The following is a 16,804-nucleotide window of genomic DNA, read 5'->3' on the forward strand; positions in this document are numbered from 1 at the left end:
CTTGTTAAAGACGCTGAGTGCTTTAGGAGTAGACTTTTCATTCAAAAACCAGTGCCTTTCTTTATTAATCAACAGGTAGGAAAATATAACGGTACTGATGATGGATTATCTGCATTTTGCCACAATCCACACCGGTATTGATTACATACGAATTTTTTTTATGACGCAAACATTATCAGTAAATACCTTGTTGACGCGGATTCGCTACTGTTGCGATGCCATCGCTGCCGCGCTGTACTGGGCGGCGCTTTGGGTACGTCGACTGTGGCGCCTTCTAAACGAAGCTGTAAGTAGTCAGGTTCTCTTCCGCCGCCACCTTGACACCCGTCGAGACCGTCGACGGAGTTCACCCCGCTGGAACGGTAGACATGTTTGTTTTTCTCAGTCTTTATCGTTAGCGGCGGTAGCTACCATCGTGTAATCCAATGTGATAATGATCACCTTTTCAGGGTTGTGAAGCGTGGCGTACCTTGTTGCATGCGCAGAAACGCTGGCAGCCCTTATTCATGATAGAGAAATTCTCTGGTCGTGATTCAGATAACTGTTGGTGTTGCTGGCCTAAGGCAAGTTGACCATCTTAAGTATACGAACGCAGTAGCTCCGGTCTTGCTCGTTGGTGTATTTAAGTGGAACTCAGTCATGGGAAAGGCCACAACCGAAACTGCATAACTTTCAATAGCTATGTACAGAAATGTGGATGGTTGTTTGTCTATGTACTTTATTGAGGATTAATGACATTCATGCCGCCGCCCTATTTTCCATGCGTTCATAATGGGGGAGTTATAAATTATTGGCTTTAGACACATTGTCTTGTTATGGTGCCTTTTCCTAAATTATTAGAGTTACATTTTGTAATTTCTGAGGAAGTTGTGGAGGTATATTCATTTAACTGTACAAAATATGTTGTCATAAGCTGATTGGATGTAAGTTCTGAATATAGTTTTTTTTTTTTTTTTTCTTTTTTTTTTTTTTTTTTTTTTTTTTTTTTTTTTTTTTTTTTTTTTTAAGGGGAGCTTTCCTCTGTGAAATAAATGTGTAATATACTTTGAAGAAAAGTATCACCATGATTTCAGCCTAGAATTTCCACTCATTTCATACACATATTTGTGGTTAGTGTGTGGTGAGGTGTGTGTGAGATGTAAAAATAATTTTGGTCAGTGATAGATTATGTCTTAGTAGATATTGTTCGCTACTTTTGTCTTTCAGCATGGCAGCTAGGAAGGTGCCAGGCTTGCCGTGAAGAGGAACAAAGAGCTCGTTTATCAGCTAAGGATTAATGGTGCTTACATGCTGGGCAGTGCAGCCAACTTGTCATGCTGTCTGTGGGATGTTTTTGCTCATCCTGTGGTCCTGCTGGGCCTGCAGAAAGTCATCTCCAGGATTAAAATTGTTTTAGTAGAGTTAGCATCTGTATTACTCTTTTTCGAAGATAGCCTACCATCTCACTTGTAGGTCAATATAATTAGAGCCCATATTATTCTTTATATTAACGTGGTACAGAATTTGTGTAGTGGCAGACTATCAAAATCTGTGTGTAAGTTACTGTCAGGGCAGGTGGGAGTTTTACTGGTACAAATCCAGGATAAATTAGCTCTAATGGAGGAGAATTTCCCAAAACTAAATTGAACATACCCTTAATTCAAGAGACAGGAGAACAAATCCCTCGGCGACACCATTCTATACCTACGACTGATCTGTTTCTCAGATATCTAATCTGTAAACAGGATTGTTGTGTGACAGTGATGTGCTGTCGATGGGTTCTGAGGAAGGACAGAGGGTCCTCATTTTTCTCCTTTAGTTGCAGGATCGAAAGGAATTAAATGGATTATATCCTGAAAATTGCTATCAGTTGCTGAGCCCCTTTGTGGGGAGGTGGTTGGAGCCGGCTGTGTCTAAGACCATGCAGTGGAAACTGACTTTAAATTAACTCCAGGAGCTAATTTGGCGAGCTCTTATGTACTACATGAGCTACTGAGCAAGCGCTATTTTGGGGTACAACGATGTGAAGAACAGTTTCAGTAATATATAACAAGAATCAAAGATAGCGTTAGTAGTTTGTGTCTGGATTATAGTGAAGTGAAAATAGTTGAAAATATCCTGAAATCGTTGAAGGAATGCGTCCTACTGACAGCTCCAGACAGCTCTTTCAATATCGCCCACAAACCTTTGTCAGTTCGAAGAGCTGGTGATTCGTGCGTAAGCTGTGGGGCATGCTGACCGAAAACTGGAGGACGACTTTGGTCCCAGACGGCAGGAAACCTAAAGTAGTAACCCAGACCGGCGGCCCGTTCATTAATAATAAAACGTTTTAAGCGAAAAGGAAGTGGGCAGATAAAAAGGTACTGCACAAGGCTGGGAGGCCGGCCGAAGTGGCCGTGCGGTTAAAGGCGCTGCAGTCTGGAACCGCAAGACCGCTACGGTCGCAGGTTCGAATCCTGCCTCGGGCATAGATGTTTGTGATGTCCTTAGGTTAGTTAGGTTAACTAGTTCTAAGTTCTAGGGGACTAATGACCTCAGCAGTTGAGTCCCATAGTGCTCAGAGCCATTTGAACCATTTGAACAAGGCTGGGAGGCTAAATCGCTAGCTGACAGTATATTCAGGGCGAATAAAGGAGGCCCCATTGAGCGAGGATTATTACTATTCCTAACGGCAGAGTCCATTTAGACTTCTCGATACTAGAAGTTCCTTTTCTTCGACCAGTGAAGATTGGATTTCCGTTTGTCGTAAGCGGTGTAAACTCCCGGGATTGTCTGCCGGGCCCACACCTACATCAGTAGTCCGCAAGCCACCTGATGTTATGCGATAGAGTATACTTGTGGTACAGCTAACTATTACCAACACCCCCCCCCCTCCCCCTGTTTTACTTGTGCCACTCGCCAACGGCGCTTGGGAAGCTTGTTTGTCGATAAACCTTTGTATTAGCTCAAATACATCGAATTTTTTCATCGTGGTCATTTCGCGAGGTGTACGAGTATACGGGAGAATGTAATATGTTGTCCGATTCTACCCCGATAGCAGTCTCTAGAAATTTCAGTAGCAAAGCTCTGCATGATGCACAGCACCTGCCACTTAGCGTCTGCCACTGGAGTTTGTTGATCACCTCTGCTATGCTCTGACACCCACTAAACGATCCCGTGACGTAACGCGTCGCTCTTCGTTGGACCTTCTCTATCTCTTCTATCGGTCTGCATTTATGTACAATACTTTGGAAACGGTCGAACAAGCGTCTTGTAAACCAGTTCCTCCATGGATGAGTTGCATTTGCTTAAGATTCTTCCTGCGAAACTGTCTGGTTTCTTCTGTTTCTACTATGTGTTTATGTGGTCATTGCACCTAAGGTAGCTCTGCATAGTTACTTGCAGATGGTTTACGGTGGATACTGTTACCAGCAGGTTACCGTCAATAGTGTGGTTATAGAGTAGTGGGTTTCTTTTCCTACGTATGCGCAATATGTTGTATTTACTTACTTTCGGACTCACCTGCTAGAGGCTGCACCATTCGTCAATCTCCTGTGGGTCGTATTGCAAATCGATACTGTCATCTAGCTTTGCTAGTTCCTTATAAAGAACCACATCATCTGCGAACAGTCTTGAAACGCTTCCGACGCTTTCTCCTAAGTCATTTATATACATTACGAACAGTAACTATTCTATTGAGTTTCCTTGGGATATCATGGAAATTAACTTGGCATCAGCCGGTTGTCTTCCGCGTTGACTTCTATCTGCAAAGCAATCCTGAATGCAGTAACAAGTCTGGTCCTATGCTTGTAAGTTTGAACGTTTTTCCACTAGACGGCGTTGCGGGAAGGTGTCAAATGCGTTCCTGAAGTCGAGGAACGCAGTTGAAACTTGCAAGCTAGCCAAATCCACATAGATGTGAATTTCGGAAACTGTTCATATACATCTACATCTACATACATACTCCGCAATCCACCATACGGTGCGTCGCGAAGGGTACCTCGTACCACAACTAGCATCACCTCTCCCTGTTCCACTCCCAAACAGAACGAGGGAAATATGACTGCCTATATGCCTCTATACGAGCCCTAATCTCTCTTATCTTTGTGGTCTTTCCGCGAAATGTATGTTGGCGGCAGTAAAATTGTACTGCAGTCAGCCTCAAATGCTGGTTTTCTAAATTTCCTCAGTAGCGATTCACGAAAAGAACGCCTCCTTTTTTCCAGAGACTCCCACCCGATTTCCTGAAGCATTTCCGTAACACTCGCGTGATGATCAAACCTCCCAGTAACAAATCTAGCAGCCCGCCTCTGAATTGCTTCTATGTCCTCCCTCAATCCGACCTGATAGGGATCGCAAACGCTCAAGCAGTACTCAAGAATAGGTCGTATTAGTGTTTTATAAGCGGTCTCCTTTACTGATGAACCACATCTTCCACAATATTCGACCAATGAACCGAAGACGGCTATCCGCCTTCCCCACAACTGCCATTACATGCTTGTCCCACTTCATATCGCTCTGTAATTTTACGCCCAAATATTTAATCGACGTGACTGTATCAAGCGCTACACTACTAATAGAGTATTCAAGCATTACAGGATTCTTTTTCTTATTCATCTGCATTAATTTACATTTATCTATATTTAGAGTTAGCTGCCAATCTTTACACCAATCACAAATCGTGTCCAAGTCATCTTGTATCCTCCTACAGTCACTCAACGACGACACTTTCTCGTACACCACAGCATCATCAGCAAACAGCAGCACACTGATATCCACCCTATCCAGACGATCATTTATGTAGATAAAAAACAACAGCGGACCTACCACACTTCCCTGGGGCACTCCAGATGATACCCTGATCTCAAATGAACACTCACCATCGAGGACAACGTACTACGTTCTATTACTTAAGAAGTCTTCGAGCCACTCACATACTTGGGAACCAGTCCCATATGCTCGTACCGTAGTTAGGAGTCTGCAGTGGGACACCGAGTCAAACACTTTCCGGAAGTCAAGGAATATGGCATCCGTCTGATACCCTGCATCCATGGTTCACGAGATATCATGTGAAGAAAGGGCGAGTTGCGTTTCGCAGGAGCGATGCTTTCTAAAGCCGTGCTGGTGCATGGACAGCAACTTCTTCGTCTCAAGAAAATTCATTATATTCGAACTGAGAATATGTTCGAGAATCCTGCAACAAACCGATGTTAAGGATACTGGTCTGTAATTTTGAGGATCCGTCCTTCTACCCTTCTTATATACAGGCGTCACCTGCGCTTTTTTCCAGTCGCTCGGGACTTTACGTTGGGCAAGAGATTCGCGATAAATGCAAGCCAAGTAAGGAGCCAATGCAGTAGAGTACTCTCTGTGACACCGAATTGGAATCCCATCAGGACCTGGCGATTTACTCGTATTTATTTTCAACCCATTCAGCTACTTCACAACCCCAGGGACGTCTATCACTATATCCTCCATACGGGAATCTGTACGAGACTCAAACGGCGGTATGTTTGTACGATCCTCCTGCGTGAAAGATTTCTCAAATGCTAAATTTAAAATTTCAGCTTTCGTTTTTCTGTCTTCCGTTTCCAGGCCAGACTGATCAGTGAGTGACTGGATGGAAGCCTTCGACCCGCTTACCGATTTTACGTAAGACCAGAATTTCCTTGGGTTTACAGCAAGATCTTTTGCTAAGGTATGACGGTGTTGTGGTTGAATGCTTCGCGCATCGCTCTTTTTACAGCAGCACGAACCTCTACTAACTTTTGCCTGTCCTCATTCTCCCGATCTTTCTTGTACCGCGAGTGCAACTGCCTTTGTTTCCTGAGCATTCTCCGAATTGCGCTGTTAAACCACGGTGGGTCTTTTCCATCCGTAACCCACTTTTTCGACACATACTTGTCCAATGCGTGATTTACAATGTTTTTAGAATTTTCCCATAATTCTTCCACGTCCATCGTACTGGAAGTAAACGAAGTCGATTCGTTTAGTAAGTGGGATGCTAACAACTGCTTATTTGCTCTTTCTAGTAAGAATACTCTCCTAGCCTTCTTGACCGACTTTTTAACTTTCGTAACCATATTCGTAATGACAACATCATGATCACTAATCCCTGTCTCAACACTGACACCGTCGATGAGGTCTGGTCCGTTCGTGGCTACCAGATCTAAAATATTTCCATTACGCGTTGGCTGTCGATTTAACTGCTCAAGACATTTTTCGGATAATGTGTTCGAAAGCAATTCACACGACTGGTTGTCTGTACCACCTGTAATGAATCCATAGACATCCCAGTCTATACTAGGTAGGTTGAAGTCGCCTCCGACTAATACAGCATGATCCGGGTACTTCTGCGATACAGAATGTAGACTCTCTTTGAATGATCCTAGAACTGTCATGGTGGAACCTGTGGCCGGTAATAACACCCCACAATTAACTTTATTTCGCCTAGCCCTGTTAAACGTGTCCAGACAACTTCACAATCACACTCCGACCTCAGTAGACAAAATATTTTGTCAACTGCAATGAAGACACCACCTCCTACGGTGTCTAATATGTCTCTCTGGTACACGTTCCAACCCTCACTAAATATTTCAGCACTTCCTATTTCAAGGTTCAGCCAGGTCTCAGTCCCACACGCTTCCTGGAGGGCAGTAAATTCAGCAACTTTGTTCCGAACACTCTGAAAATTTATTGCTAATATCTTGATAGCTGAAGTGTCCTTACACTGAGCGCGTCCTGATTTCCCTGCCTGTACGTCGACTGGTGAGCGCTCATCAGGACACCTCGCACTACTGCCTAGCCTAAAAAAAACCATGTGCACGCCACAAGTACTCTGATACCCGAGTAGCCGCTTCCTTTGTGTAGTGCACCCCTGACCTATCTACGGGCGTCCTACAATTCCCCACCCAACAGCGCAAGTCTATGAATCTGCAGCCAAGACCGTCACATAGTCGGCGAAGCCTCAGGTTGAGACCCTCCACTCGGCTCCAAACCAAAGGACCCACTGGGAACGATGCTGCAAATGGAGATCTCTGCTTGCACCCCGCGTGCGAGGCCAGTGGTCTTCACCAAATCCGCCAGCCGCCTGTACGAACTGAGGATCGCCTCAGAACCCAAGCGACAGGCATCATTGGTGCCGACGTGAGCAACTACTTGCAGACGACTGCACCCCATACGCTCAATAGCCGCAGACAAGGCCGCCTCCATATCTTGGATGAGGCCCCCCGGCAGACAAACCGAGTGCACGTTGGATTTCTTTCCAGCCCTGTACGCTATTTCCCTAAGGGGTTCCCGCCTAACGGTGGAGCTCCCAATAACCAGCAAGCCTTTGCCCCCTTGTGCCTGCACGGGCCCTGCTGAAGGAGCGGCTACATGCCCAATGACAAGAAGAACGGGTGAGGCCAGCAGGTCAGCCTCCACATTGACCCTCCGCCTCGAGCGACGCGACGCGAAGGCGTTGCAGTCCGCCACTCACCCTGAGGTGAGGGCGGCCCCAACGCGCCAGGTACACTAGAAGGTGCCTCGGCGGCTGAGTCAGCGGACGCAGCAAGCGACACCTGGGGTGTCTCCAAGCGACGCGCCAGACCCTCCGCCGTCGCTGCACCTCGAGGCAGCAGCCTGAAGGCGGCTGAACATGGCCAACAGCACTCACAGCTGCTCGCGAACCGCGGCCAGTTCCTCCTGCGCCCGCAAACAGCACGCACACACACTATCCATCCTACTGCTAATATCTAATGACTCCGCGAATTTATACTCTTCGGCTATCAATAAGCAATATTACTCCTCTCAAATACGAGAATACGCGCGGATTTTATGTAAGTAGATATGCAAGCGCACTAACACTCGGAAAGAAATTAAGAATCAAACTACAAAACAAATATGAAAACTAAATATGCGACTCGCTACTGCACTGCTGCTGCACCACTGCTGCACTGATACTTCACCAGCGGCTACTCAAGGCTCTAAAGTTAAGATCCGAGCTGTTGATTTTAGGTGGAAATTCCCGATTAAGGTGACACGTAATTTGTCTTTTTTAGCCATCATAAGCTCTGACCTAATCCATATGGTTGGGTAAGTTCCGCAATGGGATCAGAGAAACTTTTGTTTACGCTAGTGAGTTATTACGTCGTCCTAATCAGAATAGTCCTGTCCTTTTGCAGTCCTCTCCTACATTTGTGGTATCTAACCCACATGGCGGAGCGACACCATCAGGTCCTGAATATGAAAGCAAATCTTCAGTCTTTGCCCCTCCTGATATGCACTCATGCAGCTTATGGTTTCAAGGGGCGAATACCTTCACCATTTACGACCTACAGCAAGACTGTTACCAAATTCCGCTGGCTGAGGAGCCTAAGCAAGTTACGGCCATTCCAACAGATTGGCAAGTGTATGGATATAGTAGAGTCTCATTTGGGTTGGCTGCAGGGGCAGCTGTGCTGTCTGTTATATTGGGTGTAGTTTTCTTTTCTGACATTAAATCATTATCTTGATGATTTTGTGATCTTCTGTGAGATCCATCAGAAATGTGTAAGACAACTTTTGAAGGTGCCTCAGTAGTTGCAAAGGTCCACGTTTACGTTCAAACCTCCAAAAGTTAATTTTTCTCAGACTAATATTTCGTTGTTCGACGAAACCGTTTTGAACTGATCAGAGCCGGACAAAGGCTATTTACTCTTGTCCCACACCCGAAAATGCAAAAAGGAGTGCCTCGTTCGATGGGGATGATAAATTACTTCTGTAAATTAGTTCTCAATTTTTTACAAGTAGCTACACCCTTACACTATTTTCTGAAGAAAAGAAGGAAATTCGAGTGGGGCCCACCCTAACAAAAGTGCTTTGGGGCTTTAAATAAAACCTTAGCTAACATGTCCGTGTCGACCATGGCTGACTTTAGGAAGGCATTTATTGTTCAAACTGATACCTCGAGGTATCCCGACCGTTCTTTTGCAGGAAGGGGTGGTTCGAACACAGCCTGTTCGTATGCTTCACGTAGCCTGCGTACAATGGAAGCGAATGATTCCCTATGTGATCTGGAGGCGCTGGCAGTTTTGTTCGCCCTTGAAGAGTTTAAACTAGAGCTGGAACACCAGTTACTTCTTTTAGAAACCGGCAACCCGACTCTTAGTTGTGTATTGTCAAAACTAAGGCATATGGTGGAATTTCTTGGTGTGCGGCATGCATTTCACCTTACAATTTAAGGTTAGGCATAATCGTGGCACTGAGTTCATTGTGGCTGATGGTTTGAATCGCACTTTTGACAGGTAGCCTATCGAATCCGGTGATGAAGACTTCCTGGGGCAGAGCTCAACAGAACCATTAAGTAATCAATGCTATGCTAGTCTTAATGGGTTTCCACAGCTCTTTAAAGATATTGCAGCACATCGTGATGTCGGCCCTGAGTTAAGCCATCATGGGGACAGAGTAACAAAGGAGGGATCGGTTAAGCCCATTTGTTTTATGGCCCAACGGAACCGAGGTGGTATGGTCATACTTCGGTAGCAGTTTCTTTTGTCTTAGTTTAGTTCTTTGGTTTTCAAATATAATCATTAAACGCCAGTGGGCGGTCATTTGAACGTGGTTGGAACACAGACTGAAGTGTTTCCTTCCATGACACTTGTTTAACATCCACAACAGCGGTATTTTTGTAAGTATTCATCGAAAGGACCCACTTAAGGAACTGTAGAACAAAAATTTTGCACCCTCCACGTTTGATCAGCGATTGATTTTTTGAAGTTACTTTCTGAATGACTTGCGTAATTTTTTAATTTAAAGAAAATTATGTTCCAGGCTAAAACTCAGTGATGGTTGTCTGTGTATTTGGCGACGCATGACCGCGCAAATAATTAATATTCTCAGACAATATTTTGCAAATAATAAATAAATTGAAAAATTATTAGATATAATTTACCTCTTTTATGTCTACATTACTAAAATAGCGCTATTTCATTTCGCTTATGGCCTTGCGTGGTTCCTGAATGCATGTTGTGATCTTTAAGTACCATATAATTTTGAAGACTTAAAGTTAATGTCTTCTATAGGTGGAAGGGCTCCTCACTAGATATTTTTCAGCATTGAGACGAAGGACGATTTTACTTATTACGCCCCGTTTATACGATGGTATATCTTGAAGGGGTCGACTGCTCAAGACAAATTAGCGATCAACAATAATCGACTGCGACAACATGTGGTCGACGAAGGGGGTTATCGTCAAGAACTACAGTATTGATGGGTGGATCTTTGACGCGGTGAGTATCCGCAGTAGCCGACTGTGACAATATGTTGTCGGTCAATGGAGTTATTTCCAAAACTGTAGGTACTGAAGGGAACATCTTTGACACAGTGGCAATCCGCAATAGTAGACTGCGACAACACGTTTTTGTCAAATGGAGTTATCGCCAAAACCTGCGGTACTGATGTTTCATGTGCTGCCTAGCACTTCTGACCGTCGAAAGTGATCGGACAAGTTTGGCACCGGAAGAATGTCAGTAACAAGTTGCCCGTATATAACCGTAAAACGTTTGACAAAATTTCAGTTACATGACAGGATGAGCTGTTCAGTTCCTCAAGGCTTCAGCATCCTTCTCTCTCTTCAGCACAGCACTGACCTCCACTTAATCTTCTCGACAGTGCACAGTATAGCGTTGTGGCAGAATATGTATCCGATCATGGTATGTGGTGTATGGCTCCTGGTTCCTGTCCACTGTCCGCATTGAATTTGAGAAACAAATGAATATCAACTAGCATTTAGAGTGAACATTTTTTGCGGCGTGCAACGGTTCCTTCACCTTTTATTGTTGCACCAGGTGGCTACAACGATGTGGCTATGTTTGTTATTCGTGTACTGTCGGAGAACAGCTTGTGAAGGAATAATTTCACTATTAGAATGTAAGAGTATTTGTTAATTAAAAGAATTTCTGCTATTACCAGATTAGCCTGCTGTGAAAAACAGAACAATCAGGGCCAGACATTTGTTGTCCGTAATCGGTCGCCGATTACGTCCTATCCCACAATGATCGGTATCGATCCCCTACATTGTCCTGTTCGAAGAATATTCACAACTTCACCTACCAAACTGTTGCCATAAAGGTAAAAGGTGGCCATTACTTGATATTGGAAAATCGGTGAACTCCACTTTCTGGCGCCTGTAAGGACAATCCTTGTCGCTCAGTACATATGCCTTATGAGGATTATAATAATGTTTCAAGAGGCCTCCGATTTCAAATCTACGGTTTCTCAAGCACCTCCACCCGTCGAACAGCTGTCTCGACTGTCAAAACATTTATACACTTTCGGCAGTAATTATCGTCTGAAATTCTCTCGAAGTAAATTACTAATAACTAGTTAATTGATATAGAATGAGGAATAAGTATAAAATTGGGCCATTCCTGTTATTATTTATTTGGTTTTCAGTAAAAGTTGCGCAAATGTAATATTCAATGGAGAATAATTTCGAACGAGCGCGTTTATTTTCGAATCATTTCTTGCATCTCGTCTGTGATACATGAGCTATGGAACATTCTAAATACTTGGTAATACTCCAGGTCTACATAAAAAATGTCAAATGACATTTGTTACGCTGAATTGGTGTAACAAGAAGGGTTTAGCACGTTCCATTGAAATTACATTACATTCAAAAATTAGAGATGGAAGCAGTGGTTTGAAAATAAACGCACTCATTCGAAATTGTTCACCATTAAAGATGATATGGAACTGTGACACAAAATATGTAATACACGGGTTTGTAGGGAGTGATCTGACATTAGTGAATAGGAAAATCTTCCGCAGCCAAGATCGCTCGATATATCTAATTTATATCGCAATGACCAGTTTCTACGGAATCTTACTGTTATTATAAGATCTTCGTAAAATTTTTATTAACATGCATGCACACCACCAATACAATGGTGGAAAATGTCTCACTGTATTGGTGGCATGTATGCATGTTAATAATAAATTCTCGAAGATCCGATGATGATAGCTAGTGTCTGTCGAAACTGGTCGCTGTGAAATAAAATAAAAATGCCAAGAAATTTTGGTTGCAGATGATTTTCCTACTCACAAATAAATAATAAGTAAATTGAGTTCCTGGTCTTTCATGAAAAGGCGTTGTTGGAGTTGCAAAAAACTTTGCGATTTGTTGGAATAGTGTTAGCTGACGCGCATTTTGCACTCGTAGTAGTCTTACCTATGTTCACCACTGACACGAAGGAATTGTTTCTGGTGTGAGACTAAAGCAGATGATACCGTCTGCTGCCTCTGTTTCATCTGTGGGTAGTACTGGCAGAACGTACGCTGGTCATCACAATAATCTCCACGCTGTAATAGAGAATTACCCCGTTTAAATAGATCCGCCTGTCAACGTCCAATGAGAGACGGTTAATGATGGACAATCAACATACAGCGGGGCCTTACAGATGACAAGTTTGCGGTCTTAGTACCGATATTTGAAGCAACATTTCCACAACATACAGTAAGTCCTTCTCAAGTCACTGTCAGTTTCTAGTTTTATTATTCATTATGCGTCGGTATCAGCACGATATAAATGTTAGTTAAATTAATTCTGAAGCTCCTAATGTAATTGTGGACTTTGTTTCTCTCGTGAGTGGAACATTTCCAAGACATATTACAGAAGGAAATACTCTTTTTGTCTCGTTTCATCAATATTTACCTAACGGTTCTAAGCTTATTTTGAAGTGTTAACGGTTTCTATGGTGATACCTTTTCAGATGTATTATAAGTGGCAACCAAAAATAAATTAAAATTTTTGCCGTGCTGTTCGGTTACATAATTTGTACCATAGACCTAAATCTTCAGCACAATGGAAATTGTTGTGCAACCAAGGCTCCAGTATACTATTGTTTATACACCATAGTGATATTCTCCAAATTTAACCCGTAATTTATTTAAGGCATTATCAATGTATACTACCAAGAATTTTCACAAAGATCCCACAGTGAGATTAGTTACAATATTACAAGAGGATTCATCATCTTATTGTTGTGGTAATACATTTTCTATTCAAGTGAAAGAAAAATAGTTTTTTTTTCTTTACAGTATTCGAACTGTTCCGTTTTGATGAAGAATACACAGAAAGAAAGTTCCATGACCCACACTTTAATTGCAACTCTCTGAATAAGTAAACTTATTTCTTTACCTGCAACCTCCAAATTTATGGGAGAGGTAATACATACATACAGGGTGTTTCAAAAATGACCGGTATATTTGAAACGGCAATAAAAACTAAACGAGCAGCGATAGAAATACACCGTTTGTTGCAATATGCTTGGGACAACAGTACATTTTCAGGCAGACAAACTTTCGAAATTACAGTAGTTACAATTGTCAACAACAGATGGCGCTGCGGTCTGGGAAACTCTATAGTACGATATTTTCCACATATCCACCATGTGTAGCAATAATATGGCGTAGTCTCTGAATGAAATTACCCGAAACCTTTGACAACGTGTCTGGCGGAATGGCTTCACATGCAGATGAGATGTACTGCTTCAGCTGTTCAATTGTTTCTGGATTCTGGCGGTACACCTGGTCTTTCAAGTGTCCCCACAGAAAGAAGTTACAGGGGTTCATGTCTGGCGAATAGGGAGGCCAATCCACGCCGCCTCCTGTATGTTTCGGATAGCCCAAAGCAATCACACGATCATCGAAATATTCATTCAGGAAATTAAAGACGTCGGCCGTGCGATGTGGCCGGGCACCATCTTGGATAAACCACGAGGTGTTCGCAGTGTCGTCTAAGGCAGTTTGTACCGCCACAAATTCACGAAGAATGTCCAGATAGTGTGATGCAGTAATCGTTTCGGATCTGAAAAGTGGGCCAATGATTCCTTTGGAAGAAATGGCGGCCCAGACCAGTACTTTTTGAGGATGCAGGGACGATGGGACTGCAACATGGGGCTTTTCAGTTCCCCATATGCGCCAGTTCTGTTTATTGACGAAGCCATCCAGGTAAAAATAAGCTTCGTTAGTAAACCAAATGCTGCCCACATGCATATCGCTGTCATCAATCCTGTGCACTATATCGTTAGCGAATGTCTCTCGTGCAGCAATGGTAGCGGCGCTGAGGGGTTGCCGCGTTTGAATTTTGTATGGATAGAGGTGTAAACTCTGGCGCATGAGACGATACGTGGACGTTGGCGTCATTTGGACCGCAGCTGCAACACGGCGAACGGAAACCTGAGGCCGCTGTTGGATCACCTGCTGCACTAGCTGCGCGTTGCCCTCTGTGGTTGCCGTACGCAGTCGCCCTACCTTTCCAGCACGTTCATCCGTCACGTTCCCAGTCAGTTGAAATTTTTCAAACAGATCCTTTATTGTATCGCTTTTCGGTCCTTTGGTTACATTAAACCTCCGTTGAAAACTTTGTCTTGTTGCAACAACACTGTGTTCTAGGCGGTGGAATTCCAACACCAGAAAAATCCTCTGTTCTAAGGAATAAACCATGTTGTCTACAGCACACTTGCACGTTGTGAACACCACATGCTTACAGCAGAAAGACGACGTACAGAATGGCGCACCCACAGACTGCGTTGTGTTCTATATCTTTCACATCACTTGCAGCGCCATCTGTTGTTGAAAATTGTAACTACTGTAATTTCGAAAGTTTGTCCGCCTGAAAATGTACTGTTGTCCCAAGCATATTGCAACAAACGGTGTATTTCTATCGCTGCTCGTTTAGTTTTTATTGCCGTTTCAAATATACCGGTCATTTTTGAAACACCCTGTATGTTCCCATTTATCAATCACAAAATTGTAGATGACACCAGTTCAGTTAAAAGTTTTGATACGTGCTTATTACTTCTAATTAATACATCTGTAAACATCGTGACCCAGTGTTTCAAATTATGAAGGCATCACGGATAAAATAAAGGGAACGAAAGGTTAAATACAACTTGTTCAAAACCCAGACGGCAGTTATAAGATTCAAGGGCTCGAAAGCCAAGCAGTAGTTAATAAGTGGCGGTGGGGGGGGGGGGGGGGGGCAACTTTAATCTATCCATGATCTCATTCAGTCTGTACTCTGGAAATGCAATAAAGAGAGGCAAATGAAAACTTTTAGAAGGAATTAATGTTCAAGGAGAAGAAATAAAAACATTCAGGTTTGTCGATGAGATTGTATTTCTGACAGACCTTGCAAAAAGGAATTTGAAGTGCAGTCATCAAAGAGGACGTGTGTTGAAAGAAGAATATAATATGGACATCAACATAAGTAAAACAGTGGTAAAGGAATGCGGTCGAATTATATCAGGCGATGCAGAAGGAATTTTACTACTAAATGCGACATTGAAAGCAGTGGAAACGTTTTGCTTTGTTTGCAGTAAAATAATTGATGTTGTGCGAAGTGGAGAAGATATAAAATGCATACTGGCAATGTCAAGATAAGCACTTCTGGCCAAGCGAAATTTATTTATATCGAATATAAGTTTAAGTTTTAGGAAGTCTTACTTGAGATCTGCTTTGTAGCCTTGTAAATAAGTGGACGACAGGCAATAGAGACCAGAAGAAAATGTAAACTTTTGAAATGGCAGAGGTTTCATCAAACCACCTGCAAGGTATTGCTGTACCGTTCCACCCTTGAAGACAGCGAGGGAGAAACGAACACTTCAATATTTCTCTTATTTTATTAAATTTGTAATTATCCGCTTTGTTGGTGAGCACAGCCACGCGGAATTAGCCGAGCGGTCTGAGGCGCTGCATGCATGGACTGTGAGGCTGCTCCCGGCGGATGTTCGAGTTCTCCCTCGGGCATGGGTGTATGTGTTTGTCCTTAGGTTAATTTAGTTAAGTAGTGTGTAAGCTTAGGGACTGATGACCTTAGCAGTTAAGTCCCATAAGATTTCACACACATTTGAACATTTTTTTTTTTGGTGAGCACAAACATAATATTTCCGCATTCAGAGGAGAAAGTTGCTGATTGAAATATCATGCAACGATTTGATAGATCGCGTATATAGTGAGGAGGCACTGAATAGAATTGGCGACAACAGAAATTTGAGGATCGGTTGAGATGACAGATTTTGAGACATCAAGGAATCGTCAAGTCAGTATTGTATGGAAAACTGCAGATGTAAACCAGGAGACGAGTACCGTAAGCAGGTAAATGGTCGTGAGTTGCAGTAGTTCGTCAGAGATGATGAGGCTTGCACAGGATAGAGCAGCCTGTAGAGGTGCCTCAAACCAATCTTCGGACTGAAAAGCGCAACAAACAGCAGTGGTACAGTCTTAATCCAGTGAGCAAGCAAATAATAAAAAAGGCTATATACTGCGAATAGTTTCGTAGTTCCATTATGTATCCTGTGAAGACTTTAGCTGTAACTACCTACCGTATTTTACGGACTATAAGACGCGTTTTTCCATAGAAAAATTGTCTCTGATAATTAGGTGCGTCCTATACTCGGAATTAATGTAAAAATATCCAGTGTTTGATATAAAATTGCCGCCAGTCTTAAGAATGGCCATATATTAGGTGCGCGGGAAACCTGCCCCTGACTGGCAACATTAGATTCAACTGGCAGCAGCAATGCACCGGTGCGACGAACATGAGTTACGAGGACTCACAAGCTTGCTAGCAGTGTCTCCCATCCGCTCCGCCATCACAGACCCAAGACACTGTCTAGCTTATGATGCGTTATTACACTCTACGGTGCCACTGAACTTGAACTGAAAGTGATTTGTGTTTTCGGTAACAGTAGAATATTTTTGTTAGTAGCTAGCTAGTTTCATAATGGAATAAAGTAAAATGTATTCATGTGATACTGGCTATAATTGAAAGTAATAGCATATGCAGAAGAACATGGGCACAGAGCAACTGAGCGGCAATTCT

The sequence above is a fragment of the Schistocerca piceifrons genome, chromosome 4, assembly GCF_021461385.2.
Source record: "Schistocerca piceifrons isolate TAMUIC-IGC-003096 chromosome 4, iqSchPice1.1, whole genome shotgun sequence".
NCBI lineage: Eukaryota > Metazoa > Arthropoda > Insecta > Orthoptera > Acrididae > Schistocerca > Schistocerca piceifrons.